The 16,201-nt window shown below is 41.7% G+C and overlaps 2 pseudogenes; both read right to left on the reverse strand.

Moving 5' to 3' along the window:
- Positions 1-200: 200 nt before the first annotated feature.
- On the reverse strand, positions 201-1,409 carry LOC149211229 (uncharacterized; annotated as a pseudogene).
- Positions 1,410-1,997: 588 nt separating this feature from the next.
- LOC149211230 (uncharacterized) lies at positions 1,998-2,805 on the reverse strand (annotated as a pseudogene).
- Between the last annotated feature and the right edge of the window lie 13,396 nt (positions 2,806-16,201).

The raw sequence follows: 16,201 nt of genomic DNA on the forward strand, positions 1-16,201 counted from the left end.
GAAACAAATATTTCTCCTGAGGAAAAGATGCAATGACATCAATAACACCATTGACTGTTCCAAATATAACTGTATGAAGCTGGCTGGTACCTCACTGGCTGATTAATGGATGCATTGCCTGTTTGCCCTTTATCAGTTGCAATAGCATTTCCAGAGATACGCCCAAATCTAGGTCGGATATAACTGTTTATGAATGTCACTTAACTGTTACTGCAACTGAAGAGTTTGCATCCATGTCGCAACAGTAGTGCCTTCTGTCCCTCGGACACACATGATGAAGGAGGCACGAGCTTTCTCAGGGAGAGCCTATAGAAAACCATCCAAGCTAAAGCTTCGACATCGACACATTTACAGTTTTTTAAATTTATCTGACTTAGTTCCCTGCAATCTTCCATGATCTTCTTAAGCCCTGACTCTGTTATTCTCGAGCACCCTTCCAAATCAATACCTAAAAGGTGCCTGCAACATTTACCAATGGTGATCAATCCTGAATCTGTAAAACCCGATCCCTCTACTTGTAAATGCTCCAAATTCCTAAAACCCTCATCAATTCCGAGACTCATAACCTTTCTGCATCCTTTCAAGCATAGTTTTCTCAGATCAGGACAACCTTTACTAATAGCTTTCAGCCCGTTTTCCGTCACTAGCCAACAGTTGCTCACATCGAGAGAAACTAGACGAGGGCACAGTGTGCCAATGCACATTAAAGTAACATCTCCAACAGGCTTATTCCATGGAATCTTGAGAGACTTTAGTTTACAGCACTCCTGGTCTGAAACCATTCGTGAAGTACCTCATCCCAAACCAGTACTCTCCATTTCAAGTTCCTCTAAATGGTGGCAATCCTTTAGCAGGCAAAAGAAGCTTGAATCTGTTAGCAAAGAGCAATAGTTCAGGCATAAGTATGTAATATTCGGGAGGCTCTGTGCAAGAACCTCCATAATTTCATCAGTAAGACAATGTGCTCTTTCAAGATTGAGATGGGCAAGAAGAGGGCAAGCTCGAGCAAGACCTAAGATTCCTACTGCAGTGATACCTTTACACCCAGCTAAAATCAAACTTTTCAAACGAAGTTGAAGCTCTCCCATGGAAAGAAATAATTCACCGGATATCGTTAGAAGAGAAAGGTCAAGGTACTGCAAATTGTTTGCAGCAACGAGAAAACTTTTGATTCCGAAAGAAGAAACTCTGGTTCCATTTACTGCTAAAGAAGCAAGTTCTAGACACTGTGAGGTAGCAATTTGAAGTCCTCTATCGCTAATAAAAGGGAAATCAGATACAATAATCTCTTTCAGATGCACACAACCGAATGATAGAGAAATTAAACCTCTATCAGATACAAAATTTTCCTTTTCTAATGGCTTGATGATTTTTCCTTTTTTTTCCAAAACTTTGACCCAATTGAGCATCTAGTAAGTGCTAGCAAAAGAGGAACATAACTGTTCTTGAACCCACATCCATATTTAGTTTGGGAAATATAGCGCTGTAGAGCTCTGTCAAGTCCAGCCACAAGATCTGGGAATAGATCTGAATGTTGAGATAATGGCAATTCAAAGAAAGCATCCAGTGTCTCTTCAACAATCCTTAAAACTTCAGCTGCTGAGGGTGCATATTTCTCCTTGTTTGCCACCGGGGTCCAGTCTTCTTGTTGCAAAGAGAACTCCATTATCAGATACTGTAATAGATGGTCGAACCCAGTAAGGGAATTTATGAATATGGAATCCCCGAAGTATACATCTCCTACCAGGTTGAACTTCATCATTGAAATATGTGAGAACTTATTCAAAATATTTTACATAGCGAATTTGGCTTGGAAGAACAAGACCCTTGCCATCTATACACCGTTTCTAGTTGTAATAAGCAATGGATTCTTCAGCAGTGGGGTAGAACTTTAGGTAAAGAATAATACTTGATATCATGAGCCCTGTTCTAGCCATGCCAGCTTTACAATGAACAACTACTACATTCTCAATATCTTCCTTCATAATTGACCACATTTACAAACATCATAATTGCATGAATTTGATCAATCAAAGAAATGTGAAACCTTGTGTCAAAATACGAAAGCTTCTTGCTACATATCAGACAGCCCTGGCAACCTTTCGCCGCTCTATTTGATTTGTCAAAGGGCACTGCATCTCTGTCCAACTGACTTGGATCATTGCTGCACCGGCAATACTTTCTGCAGATACAACACCCAATTCATTCTTAGCTGTAGAGGGGTAATATGCCCGTGCATCACCAAGAGAGAGAACTTCTGTTCGGATTATATCCCCAGGGCGAAATGATGTGTACATATCAACCTTGTCAATCTCTGTTGCTCGAACATCCTGTTGTCTCACAGTACCTGTAAACTTTTCTTTAACTGCCCTTGTCCCAACACAAATAATATTCACTATGGCCAATCTTGCCATCACCTTTGTGACTCTCGCTGTAACAATGGCTCCTGGTTCAGGCACAGCCCCGTGCTCCTTCTCCTTCAATACTTCAACAGTGGGTCTTTTGTCTTCAGCATTTGCAAAAGCAGGAATGACGCGCTTTAACCCTTGTGCTTGCCATGTGCTTCCATAAAAACAGTGTAAAATTCGAGGTAGACGCTGCTCGAAATAATAAACAGTAAACCCCAAAGCTCATCCCTCGGGTAATCTGCCACGATTTTAAACGAAGCCAAGAGCTTCAGGAACGCCCTAAGATCCCCCTTACCGGTGGAAACCGTATACTTATCAAATTTAATTTCTTTTCTCCAAGCCTTAGCAATCTTCCGAGCCGAATCCTTGACATCCGACTGAACAACACGGCTGTCATCGTTACCAAAAACGAGGAAAAGTGAATCTAAGAGTAAGATGCGAGATTTTCTGTTTATAGAAATTTAGGGCCTCTTCTCCTCTATGTGAGTCAAGCCACACTCTGCGAAATCACAGCTGTTCAGAGCTTTTATCACCAGCTTCGCCGCGTCAGGGACTCCACTGAACGCCACCGCCAATTCCTTCTGAAGGGTTTCAAACTCGTTAGTAAACAGAACCCTTTGTCTCCTTCTCAGCAACAACTGCAACATGTGTCAATACCACAACACCTAACGATCTAAAACACAGCAGATTCTGATAAGTATGACAGCTGGGTGAGAATGACTATGGATTCAAAAAAATCCCCAATTTCGTAGCGCAGCCAGTGCAAAATATAAATTATGCACTACGAAATCACTTAAAGCATGTTGCGCTGCAAAACTGCTGAAAAGGATTTATGTGATGCGGAAACACTTCAAAATTATTTCATGAGCTACGAAATAACTTAAAAAGCTTTGCAACGCATAGTAACTTTTGAACAAAACTGACACATGGCTATGAGACCGGGGATGAATGAGAATGACCGGTGATGAATGAGAATACATAGTTGACTCATAAGACTCAGACTCTAAGGCAAACAAAAACTCAAACTTAGACTAGCACCGACCTTTACCATCAAACAAATGTAAGACATTTGGCATTGAAATTTTGTCAGTGATAACACGATGAATCCCAATGATTCGTCGGATCATGATAACCAAAACTTTGTTGATGGACTCAACCAGACCGTTGGCTTGTGGATAATAAGGAGTTGAGCTATCGTGACGCAAACCAAGCTGGCCTGTAAGTTCTGTCATCATAATGTTTCGAAAATGGCGCCCATGGTCAGTGATTATCGCTTGTGGGACACCAAACCTAGCAATAATGTGATTGAATACGAAAATTGCAGTTGTCTTGCCGTCTGCCTCGAATGTAGGCATTGCCTCGGCCCACATAGTAAAATAATCAACCGCAAGGATGATATACGCATGCCCCCCGGCCGAGTGAGGGTTACATGTAATAAAGTCGATACCCCATTTGGCAAAAGGACCGACGGCAATTATAGGGTGGAGAGGAGCTGGTGGTGCGCGCATCTTGCGATCAAACACTTGACAGTTGTGGCATTTTCGGACCGCAATGATACAATCTTTAAACATGGACGACCATAAATAGCCAGCACGCAACACCTTTTGAGTTGTGGCATACCCAGACATATGACCGCCACACACCCCAGAGTGACAGTCATTCAAAACCCTTTATGCCTCTTCGTGAGTTAAGCAACGTCGGAAAACCAAGTCTGCCCCACGGCGATAAAGAGTATCTCCAATAATTTTGTACTGTTGGGACTAGAATCGAATTTTCCAACGTTCCGACTTTGAAGCTTCGGGCCGAAAGGATTGGGTTTGGAGATAGATGATTATATCCCCATACCACGGATCTAAAGTGCTGATGAGAAACAACGATTCGTCCGCAATGGGTTCCTCTGCCACTGTTTTTGTGTCAGCATGCGGGAAGTCACACATCAACTCTGCAAAGACTAAATATTTCTTACACTTAGATTTTTCAAACTCTAAGTCGAACTCTTGCAGGATAACGATCCATTTAGAGTACTTGCCCCCTAGCAATTGTTTAGTCAAAATGTAGATCATAGGGTTGCAATCCGAAATGACTGTAGTTTTACGGAGAAGAATGTAATGACGAAAACGTTGGACAGCCTGAACGGCTGCCAGGGCCAATTTCTCCACATGCGAATATTTTAGCTCAGTGGGATTTAAGGTCCTACTAAGATAATATATCATATGTTCCGCTGCGAATTCGTCTTCCTGAACTAACACCATTCCAATAGTGGAATGAGAGGCAGCGAGGTACAAAAAGTAGTCTTGGTTGTAGTTGGGAGGATGCAACAACGGTGCATGGGTCAACGCGTGCTTAAGTGCATCAAAAGATTGCTGAGCTATCTCATCCCAAGAGAAGTGAGCGTTCTGCTTCAACAATCGTGTAAAACCTTTTGTAACCTCGGCATAGTTAGGAATGAATCGGCGTAGAAAGTTTGCTTTCCCCTGCAAACTTTGGAGTTGGCGAAGACTCGAAGGGGGAGGCAATTTGATGATAGCTTCTACCTTCGAGGGATCGACGCGAATGCCGGCTTTTGAAACTACAAATCCCAGCAATCGTCCCACTTCTATACAGAAGACACATTTGTGTGGGTTCAAACGTATACGATAATGCCTACAACTCATGAAAACTGCTCGTAAATGGACAAGGTGATCAGCTTGATGCAATGAATGAGCAGGCAAATCATCGAGGTACGGTTGCACAATGTGTTTGATGTCATGAAACGCATAAGACATCGCCCTTTAAAAAGTGGCTCCGGCATTCTTAAGCCCAAAAGGTAATTTGCAATAAGTAAATGTCCCCCATGGACAAATGAAAGCCGTTTTTGGTTGATCGGCAGGTAGAATATTGATTTGATTGTAACCGGAAAAACCGTCCATAAAGGAAAATATTTCACTGCCGGCACAATCATCAATTATTTGATCGATATAGGGTGTTGGATAGTTGTCTTTGGGACAAGCACGATTAATATCCCTATAGTCGATACATATTCTTATTGTTCCTTGTTTTTTGTTAACCGGAACAATATTTGATACCCAATCTGTTAAGGGGATCGGATAAATGAAACCTGCTTTCAACAGCTTCTTGACTTCTGCTTTAATTGCAGCCGCTTTTCGAGGATGAATCTGACGCAAACGTTGCCGAATGGGTTTAGCGTCCGGGTAAGTCTTTATCTCATGGACAACAATTGGGGGATCAATTCCTGGCATTTCCTCATAGGACCAGGCAAACACGTCGCGGAATTCTTGAAATAGTGCCTTGTATGTTTGAATCTCGTCATTTGAACACGAGGCAGCTATATGAATGTTTTCAATGATTCTGGGCTTGACTAAAATGTCAATGGGAATAGTACGAGAGATGTTTCCCAAATTCAGCTCTGAATTAGGATGTTTCATTGGACTCTAAGCTTCTTTGACATATTCAGCTGTAAAAACTGATGAGAAATCGTTTTCAAAGCGATCATCCTCAGGTAAAAACGAAGATCTATGATGGAGATCTTCCCATGGTAAATCGTCTACACACAGGACTTCACAAAGTTGTTCGTCAGATGACACAACTTCGGGAAATGCTATTAACTCCGAGGTTGAAGTGAAAAGTGATTCCTCATGGACCACATTCATTTGATCGATTTTGGTTGAACGCAGGTTGGTAAAAGACTGCACGGCTTCGTAAGCAATTTCATACGGACTCAAAGGCATAGCATCACCAAATGAGTCTATTTCAGATTTGGAAGGAACGCTCCAAGGATCGTCGTAAACAATGGTATCTGATGTAATCATATGAATAGATGTGAACGAAGACACGACGTTGATTGGAGGAAAAGGAAAAGTTCCCAGTAAACCGGCATCTTTAACTAATCCTACACCAACATCCTTATAAGGGATAGTCGTTTTACCGACATGCTGGATACTCTCTGAAGAGGCTGGGTCAGATGAAAAGTAAGCCAGCTAGTCTATGGTCACAATCTTGCCATTATGTGGAAATTTTATTACTCTGAAGACCGATGAGACGATCACTGTCATAGCGTAAGACCAACTTCGACCCAAGAGAAGGTTGTAGTCTAGAGGGGCATCAACCACCTCCACATCTAGACTAACGCTTTTTCCTTCAACCCCTATAGGCAAATCCTGTAGAATGCCAAACGGATGGAACCCACGGCCATCAAAGGCCTTAAGAATTGTCGGGGATTGATTAAGTGAAGGAGAACCAAGCGATCTCCAACACTGAATCGACATAGTACACGTGGAAGCTCCCTCATCAATTACAGTCCAATGAATAGGCCTGTTTTTTACTATCACTGGAATCTGGAAAGCCATCTGATGAGGTAAACGCAGTGTACTATTTTCTAGATCAAAGATTATCAGGTTCGGGTCCTGAACGTCAATAACTCCTATAGCCGACAGAAGTAATTTTCGTTGTGCTGGGCATGATTGCATCACTTCTAAAGCCGACATTGCTGAGGGTGAAATAGCTAAATCCTCAACAATGTTGTAATTTTGGGCTGCTCTCACATGTGGATTGAAAGCAGACCTTCGAAGTACACCCTTGGCAAGCAGTTTAATTGCTAAGTCAGGTTAGGTTTCTCGATCTGTAGTGGATCAGAACCGGGAGCTGAGGTTGATGGATTTGACTGAGAAGATTATGCTTCTTTCGATCCATCAACAGGACCTTTACTACCATAATCGTGTGACTGAGTCGCAATCCTTACATGAGACATCATCAATATGGGTTCTTCAACGGCACTCGAGGAAGAACCTACCATTTTTCTATCTTTTGGGAATGGATCCTTCAAGACAGCAGGAATTTGGGAACCTTTGACGAGTTTCGCAACCTCGGCCCGATGAGGGCAATCTCTTGTAAAATGATCTTCTTCACAAATAAGACAAGGATAACGAGGCTTGCGTTTTTCGTCATTGGTTTCCGAATTTTCTGTTTTCTCCTTTGGAGCTTTGTCTGCTTTATTCTTCTTCTTGCCTTTCTTCTTCCCGCCATTTTTTTATTTAGCCGTAGATGACTCTACAGCGTGAATATCAGCGGAAACTTCAGCAGAAGACTCTCCTGTCGGGGAGTCTGGTAGGGTGATAATGGGCGAAGAATTCTTTGAAGACTTCTTCTTGCTTTTAGTATTCACCGTACCAATCATGCCATAAGCAGCATGAGATCCCGAAGGAGCAGCAGCGATTTGATTCGACTTTGGAAGATCTGGGATCTTTTCGTGTAATGTACTCAACTGAGTATAAACTAAGTCAAGGTACTACGCTTGAGCAATGACTTGCTCTTCAGTAACTACTCTGGCCTTAGCTACGTCTTCAGTAATCTTCGGTAATAATGATTTAACAAACCATTCAGCTAAGATTTGGTCCGGGATAAAAACTTTCACTAAACGCCTTCGACGTCTCCATTCATGAATATGGTCGGAAATATAAGTGGACGTCGACTGTTTTAATGAATTTAATAACTCGGTGCCAATATCATATCTGACCGGCAACTGAAAATGTGTTAAGAACAAGGTAGCTAACTGACTAAAATTATAAAAAGAGGCCCGTGGTAACTCAATGTACCACTTGGCCGCGAGACCAATGAGCGTACGCTGAAAAAGACGTAAACGAATCGAATCATCCGAGATAGAATTTGAAGCACACCAGAGGTGGTAAGTCATCACGTGATTTGATGGATCCTCTCCAGACTTACCTTCGAACTTGGGTATGTCACTGGGCAATTTATTTGGCATTGGCGGCCAGAACGGAAGATTTTTTATTGGATCGTTCGTTAGGCGCGTCAAGTCTGGTAAATCCAAAGTTGCGATAAACAGCAATTTCCGATTAGGATCCCTAAAACTCTGAGTCACAAGACCAGTCCCAGGAGGAGGATATCCAGGATAACTTGGAACAGGAATCGCATTCGGGATATTGTATCCTCCCGGAAAACCAGGATTAACCATACCGTACTGGGGTTGCTGTGGTTGTTGATAAGTGTACCCAGGATACGGTTGATACTGGTAAACCGGTTGTTGGACAGCAAGCCCGTATTGGTACTGTCCCTGGTACGGTTGATAAACAAATTGTGGTTGAGTAGTAACAACTGTACTTAAACCTGGCTGCCCCACAGGCATCTGAATCGTAGTTTGAATCGTGGATCCAGACAATGGTAAAGATGTCTGTGGAGTAGTGGCAGAGACAGTAGAAACCGGAGCTGTCGATACTCCAGAAGTAGGTGTGGTGGAAGGAACAGATGTTGCGGTAGTTGCAGCAGTCGTTTGAGATGGAGTACTAGGTGCAATTGGCGACTGAGTAACTACCGAAGGTACAGAAGTTTGAACATTAGACTGGACTGGTTGTTGGGGTTGACCAGAAACCATAGGTTGTCCAGTTTGAGATGACAACTTTACGCTTGGCTGCAACACTTGTTGAACTTGCGATGGATCCCAAACTACGTTTATTCCGGGGTATTGACCCATGACAGGTTGAGGATATTGAGATCCATAACCGGATTGAGGGTAGGATTGATAACTGAAAGGTACATTTCCCATACCTTGAACATAAGATTGACCTTGAGTTGGTTGATAACCTTGACTCGAGTACTGACCTTGGGGTAGATACCATTGAGGTAAGTACTGATACTGGGGTTGACCTTGAGGCATATATTGATACTGAGGTTGACCCTAGGGTACATATTGAGGCTGGGGTTGACCTTGAGGAATGTACTGTACCATGGGTACATACTGTCCTTGAGGTTTCCCCCCAGACGCAAGTTGTGTACCTTGAGGCAGCCCCCCAGGCGTTAATTGAGGCTGACCCCCAGGTGATAACTGACCACCTTGAGGTTGAGAACCGGGAATTGAACCTGACATCATATAAATGTCTCCTACACCCAACGGTTTATTACCATTGTTTCCAGCTAATGACCCATGTCCAATGGGTTGAGGAGATGCTCCTGCAAAAGTACCAGAAAGTGACTGATAACCAGCAGGAACAGAAGGACCACCATACAAGAAAGATTCAGGGGGTTGAGTAAACACGGACGACTGACTAGACATATTTACAGGAGTATAAATACCTCCGGGTGGATAAGGAGTACGAGGTGGAGAAAAACATATCCCTGAGTTGTCTAAGTAATTAGTTAACGAAATATACCAAGTAGTACGTCTAGGTGGACTGTAAAAGATAGATTCACGCTCTCTTAGATCAATGGTAGGTTGATCTTCAAGAATAGGGCCGCCTGCTTCTTCTTCTGGAGCAAGTTCTTCAATAGCTATCAAACCAGAAGGAAGATTTTCGGTGATGACTCTTTCTATCCTAGGTGAATCAGGAACACTAGAAGTTGGAGTAACAGGTTCAGATATTTCAAGTTCTTTGCCTATATCACTAGTAGATGAAAAACTACCAGCAAGCTCGGAAACTGCAACAGCTTTAGGATTATAACCTGTTTCTAGACTTTGGTAATCTGGATGGACTACCAACAAAGACTCTCCTTCTTCAGGTGAACCTACTCTACTGCCACCAGGAGGAGTTACAAGGACTTTCAAACCTTCGTAATGACTCGGGACGTCTTGAGGAGGCTCACCCCGAAGTCTACGGGATTTCCTCAACAAATCGGCCACGGTAACAATCTCAGGAGACTGGCCCCGAAGTCTACGAGACTGTCTTGGTAATTCCGCCACAGTTAAAAACTTTTAACTACTGCACACGCAAACAAAGTAAAATCTCAAAGCAAACCACCTAAAGTCTCTAAATAACCAAAAAAATTTGAATCACACGCCTAAAGAATCTAGGGCGTCAAACCATGCACAAACAGTAGCCTTCTGGAACGAAAACACTAGTTGGTGATGAAGCCCAACATCGCCGAATTCAGTATAGAAGTGGTGGGTGGAACAGTTACCCCGGCAACCTACTTAATGAATAGACCAGCACAAGTTCCTCCACTTTAACCGTCTCGAGTGAAGTGAACCCCCCGGAAAATCCAAGTGAGTCTAGCCGACGTCTGCTCCAGGTACAGTGGGATCTTCCCTCCACCGTCACCTCGGGTAGAATCCTAAAGATAATGGTCACTAAGGTTACCAACAGCAACAAATATACCTGGGGGAATAGTCTACGACCCGATAGCACGCAAGGGCAGAGTAACAAGCTCAATCCCCTTGCCGGCTCCTTGACAATAATCCAAGGTTTACCGACAAGTGACCCCAGGCTCCTAGACAATAATCCGAGGTTTACCATCTGTAATACGTGCGTATCTGGCATCTTTCCCAATGAAGGATGATTGATCCCCTCACTGGTTCGGACACGGTCTCGTGCTTCTCCTTTAAGAGGAGCTTTCCCAGAGTACAAATGAAACAGTTGGATTTATCCTACCACAAGATAAGCTACTTGTTTGGTTTTGCTGTCATGGAGAGTTAATTACTCTCCTACTCCAAGACACTAGCCTGATCTATATTGGTGTTTCAGAGCCCTAGTAAATAAAAAGTTACTAAGTTGATTTTACTTTAAGCGTTAATTTTTATGGCTTTTCTTTAAGACAAAAGGTAGCGGAGATGAAACTGATGGTGTGTAGACTCGACTAAAACCACTAAAAAGATGCACTTAGGATGATTTATACTAATTCTCTTTTTTAATGAATTCCTTAGCTAAGAGAGTTGGAGAATGCAAAATTTATATAAATATAACTTTCTTGGCAATGAAAATCAAAGAAACAATCTTTTTATCTTTTCCAAAACATGCAACACATGACCACTAATTATTTTGCAAAAATTCCCTTTTTCATTCAAAGACTCAAATGCCACTAAGCAAACTTTTCTTTCAAAAGAGATTTTTGGATTTTTTCCTACTTAACAAAGAATTTTAAAAATCAAAAAGCAAACCTTTACAAATCTATGAAATCAAAGCTACTTAAAAGCAAATCAAAAGAAATTCACCTAATAAGCAAATCTAATGAGGCCAAAACCTACAAAGTATGATCCCAGGATGTTTTACTTTGTCGTGATTTAACTAAGGACTAGTCAATGCAGAATCAAAAACTAGTCAAAAACAAACATAAAATCTTTTGTTCTTTTTCGTAAAATGAAATTCACAGTTCAATCAACAAACTTTTCCGAGATTCGGCAAAGAGACAAAACAAAGGTAGATGTCTCACAAGGATAGATTCTATGAAAGGTCCGACTTCTAAGAAGACTGCAAATACTAGGGAGATCCAAGGTTTTACGACTTATGAAGCCAAAATCACTACAGGACCAATGTAAAAATCAAACCCTAAGGCAAAATCTCTATGAATTCCACTAAAACACTTGACACTGACGAAGCAAGTTCAGATGAGGATCTCTGGTAGGTAACCAGTGGATCTGGGTGGAAAAAACAAATTAAAAGCAAAATCTAAGAGGAAAAAAGGGAGAAAATTGAAATTTTCTCAATCTTGACAGGGTACGCAGGCAACCTGTTTACACAGGTGCGGGTACGCTATGTGCACAAAGCCGCAGTGCGTACAAGTAAGCACTGTGCTCAACTCAGAGGCTGCGTACTTCTAACAAAACTAAGAAAATGTAAAATCTAATTTAACCCTAAGCTAAGCCACCCAAACACACAGTCAGACAACCAAAAACCAGAAAGAAAAAGACTTTTCTCAGATCAAAGTTTCAGACAAAGGAAAAATCATTCACATCAATGGAGTTCCCCAGCGGAGTCGCCATTTTGTCATGCGGAAAGAGTCAATTTTGCGGACAAAACCAACCTCCCTAGAAGCTTAAGGCTTTCTAGTGACAAACAAGACAATTAAGAACAATCCTTCTCTAAATATGCATTTACCATATAAGAAATCAGGTGTTTAGATCCTACCTGTAGTCCAACGCTGTTGTAGTAATCCAGCCTCGTCGATCTGGATGAGCTCCTCCTTCTCTTCGAAACCTGCATTCACTAACAATCAAACGATTAAATAGCACCTGAATATCTCATAAAATAAAACATATTTAACATATAGACCAAGGAGTATATGAAAAAACTCATGAATAACAAATTGTTGAGAAGAATGGACTTATTTGTATTAATAGGAAACAAAAGAAACCATTACAACCTGAGCCTTGGTGTTGTGCAAGTTCCTCCCAGGGTCCAGCAAGAGTTTTCCTTTACCTTGATCAGCTCACCCACTTCCAAATGAAACAAGAAAGGATGGGAATCTCTCCTCACAAGCTTCTACAAGGAAGTCCTAATCTCAGCAGCATCTACCCTTAGGAATGTTCAGCTTTCAACCTCTCCTCCCTCTGGCCCAATGCGTGTATTTATAGTGTTCAAGAGGAAGTTAATCAGGTCCACCATCAATGGGATAAGCCCCTCTTTGGATGGGTTAGCTCCCCTCTTGATGGGATAAGTTCCTCTTTCATAGGGATACATGAACCATCTGGAGGCGCTCAATACACGTCAAACAAGCTTCTAGAATGCTCTAGAAATGACCACAAGTAACGTTTTTGGAGTGAAACTTGCGCCTTTTGACTTTTACAGGAGTACGCACCCATTGCTTTATAGACAGAGTGTACAAGTACGCAGGTATTATGAACTTGGGTTGCGTACACGCAGGTAAGGCTGAGAGAAACTGCGTACCCAGAGATAATTGACTTTAAATGACTTTTCTCTCTTTTTCGGAGTTTGACATGGAAAGCAGAGGCATGAGACTTGCCAAGGAGGATAGTATGACAGTTGATGGAGCCATACTAACTGCAAATAGTCATGGTGACATTTTTTAGTGTAACAAAGTCTTCGACATCCTTTTGGCTTGTCATAATGGGCCTTGCGGAGGTCACATTTCAACCAAAAGAACAATATTCAAGGTACTACAAGTTGGTTATTACTGGCCCACTCTTCACCAAGATGTGAGGATGTATACCAGCCAGTGTGATCAATGCCAAAGGATGGGGAAACCTACTCGAAGGGATGAGATGCCTCTGCAACCTCAAGTGAGTTTCGAGCCATTTGACAAGTTGGGCATGGACTTCATCGAGCCCATTGAGCCTCCATCCAAACAAAAGTAGTACATCATTGTGTGTACTGACTACTTAACCAAATGGGCTGAAGCCAAAGCCATCAAAGCAGCAACAAAATAAAAGGTGGTTGAATTCTTAAGGGAAAATGTGTTTTATAAGTTTGGGTACCCTAGAGAATTAGTCACTAATCAAGGCAGTCAATTTACATCTCGCGTGATTGAAAATCTATTAAACCAGCACAAGATCAAGCACAAAACATCCACTCCTTACCACTCGCATGCTAATGGGAAAGTGGAGGTAACCAACAGAGCATTGGAAGGTATTCTGACCAAGGTGATTAGCAGCAACAGAAAGGATTGGGAGGATAGATTAGTTGAGTCCACCTAGGCCTACAATACCACTAGGAAGACCAACACTGGATTCATTCCTTATGAGTTGGTCCCTGGGAAGAAAGCCCTGCTCTCCATTGAATTTGAATACAACACCTTAAGGATGGCAGCACAACTAGATCTAGATATCACCAGGGCACAACAAGAAAGATTGCTCCAGCTGAATGGGTTAGATGAATTTAGGATGCAGGCCCTCCTGCACACAGAGGTGACTCAAGTTCAAAGGAAAATTTGGCATGACAAGAATATAAAAGACAAATAGTTTCAAGAAGGTGATTGGGCTTTGCTGTATGATTCCTGGTACAAGGATTTTAAAGGCAAGTTAAGGACTAGATGGTTAGGGCCTTATGTAATAGAAAAGTGTCATGATAATGGTGTTGTGCAGATAAGAACCATTGATGCAGAGGTTATCCCTTTTCTTGTCAATGGGTATAGATTAAAGATCTACAAGAAGCCCTTGTCAAAGAAAGAATTCATCAATAGCATCAGCAAGACAGTGATGGTGGTAGAGAAAGTCTCAGCTTCCACCCCACCAAGTCCCTGAAGAAAAAGAAAAGAAAAAAGAGAAAAAATAAAGAGACTCAGGTGAAAACCTCCATGAGGCACCTGAGTCCCACTGTTGGGTTGAAAACCTCTTGAGGTGGCCCAAGGGTGTTAAAAAAAAAAGGAGAGAAAAATAAAAATATCTTTGGGTGAAAACCTCTTCTGAGGCACCCACGACAGGCAACTAGGATGAAAACCTCCTTGGAGGCAGACTAGTTGTTTTACCAAAAACAAATAAAAATAAAAGAGAAAAAGATACAAAAGATGGCAATTATGTTTTGTAGGTTTGCAAGAGGGGGATAAGCACGGCATTAGAAGGACAACAGGACCTACAATATCCATGTTTTTATCCACCCATATCATATCTTCCATTATTCACCTAGTCTTCGATTTATAAACCCCTCCAGCTCATCTCACCCAAACTCTATGTTTTCTATAGAATTCCATGTAATCCTACATTAGTTTCCTGTAGGAATGACAGTTGACCTTGAAAAGTACAAGAAGGGTGTCCTAGAGAAAAGGGATGACAGAAGCCTGTGTCTAGATGAAAAACCATTTACCTCACTACACCAAAACCATTCCTTTCATCACCATGTCACCCCTGCATCCATCAAAGAAATCAATTCAAAAAATATACATTACAAATGAAAAAAAGGAAGAGAAGAAAAAAACAGAAGAGAGAGAAAAGAAGGAAAGAGGAACCATACCCAAAGGCAACATCCCTCACCTACCATTCCATCCCGCCCTTCTCCACTCATTCCAACACCCCTTACACTTCAGAGCTGAGGAAAAATATGAAAGTTTAAGGGAGAGGCAGCTACATGAAATCTTGTAGACATCCTATAGGAAATCTTGTAGCATCCTATCCCACAAAGGAAACCACAGAGATTGCATCCATCTTCAGAACTGGGACTACAAGGATGAAGAAGCTCCTCGAGAGCTCAGTAGAAGCAAGAGGATCACCAACAATAAGGCCCAGCACCTACACATCAAAAGGAACAAAGCATCAACAGAGGCAAATACACAGAGAAAATATGCAGATTGAAAATCACATCAAAGAGGCACTACTCTCCAACATGCATCATCAACAAAGCACCTTACCCATAGGTATGTCATCTTACTCATGCTCTCTCATTAGTACGATATGATCAAAATTGTAGAATAATGTGAGAGTTGATTTTATAAGTAAAGGTGGCTAGTTATCTTGGCCACCTTTGGCTAGTCAACGAGAAGAAAAGAGTTATACCACTCCACACATGGAAAAATTCAAATCAAAAGAAAAGGGAATGAAGCCAAAATTGGTTAAGTTACGGAGGACAGGAGTGGGAGATAATTACGAGGTAAGGTGAAATGATGACTGATAGTGGGACCAACGGTCCAAAAGTGTGTGTTGCTACTTAGCCAACCAGCACACCACCCCACACAATCATCCATAAATGGAAATAAAACATTGATTCCCATACAAATAAAGAAAATGAAAATTCGAGGATTCATCGAATGAAGAGGTTGTTCTTGACCCTCCTAAAATAGCACCTACAGGAAACAGTTAGCATCTACGTCACAGGAAACCTACAGGAAGCCTACAAGATACAGAAGAATCAACCTATAGAGGTATCAGTGGGCACTAAGGGAGCTAAAATCAAGGTTTATCCTCACTAGAACGTAGCAAAGTGAGGTAGGAGCCATACCTTCCATATTTTCCATTTGAAAAAAAAAAATCCTCAATTTGGTTAGGAATTTTCAGTGCATCTTAGGATAGAAGAATTGAATGTCACTAAAAATTAAAATTCAAAACTTCCTCACCTACCAGAATTCTTGAACTGTATCCAGACAAGCCTCTACAATTACCAAGGACATATGACAAGAGATTT

Source organism: Pinus tabuliformis, chromosome 1_2, assembly GCF_031772625.1.
Source record: "Pinus tabuliformis cultivar Carrire ecotype Pingquan chromosome 1_2, CPIR1, whole genome shotgun sequence".
Taxonomy (NCBI): Eukaryota; Viridiplantae; Streptophyta; class Pinopsida; order Pinales; family Pinaceae; genus Pinus; species Pinus tabuliformis.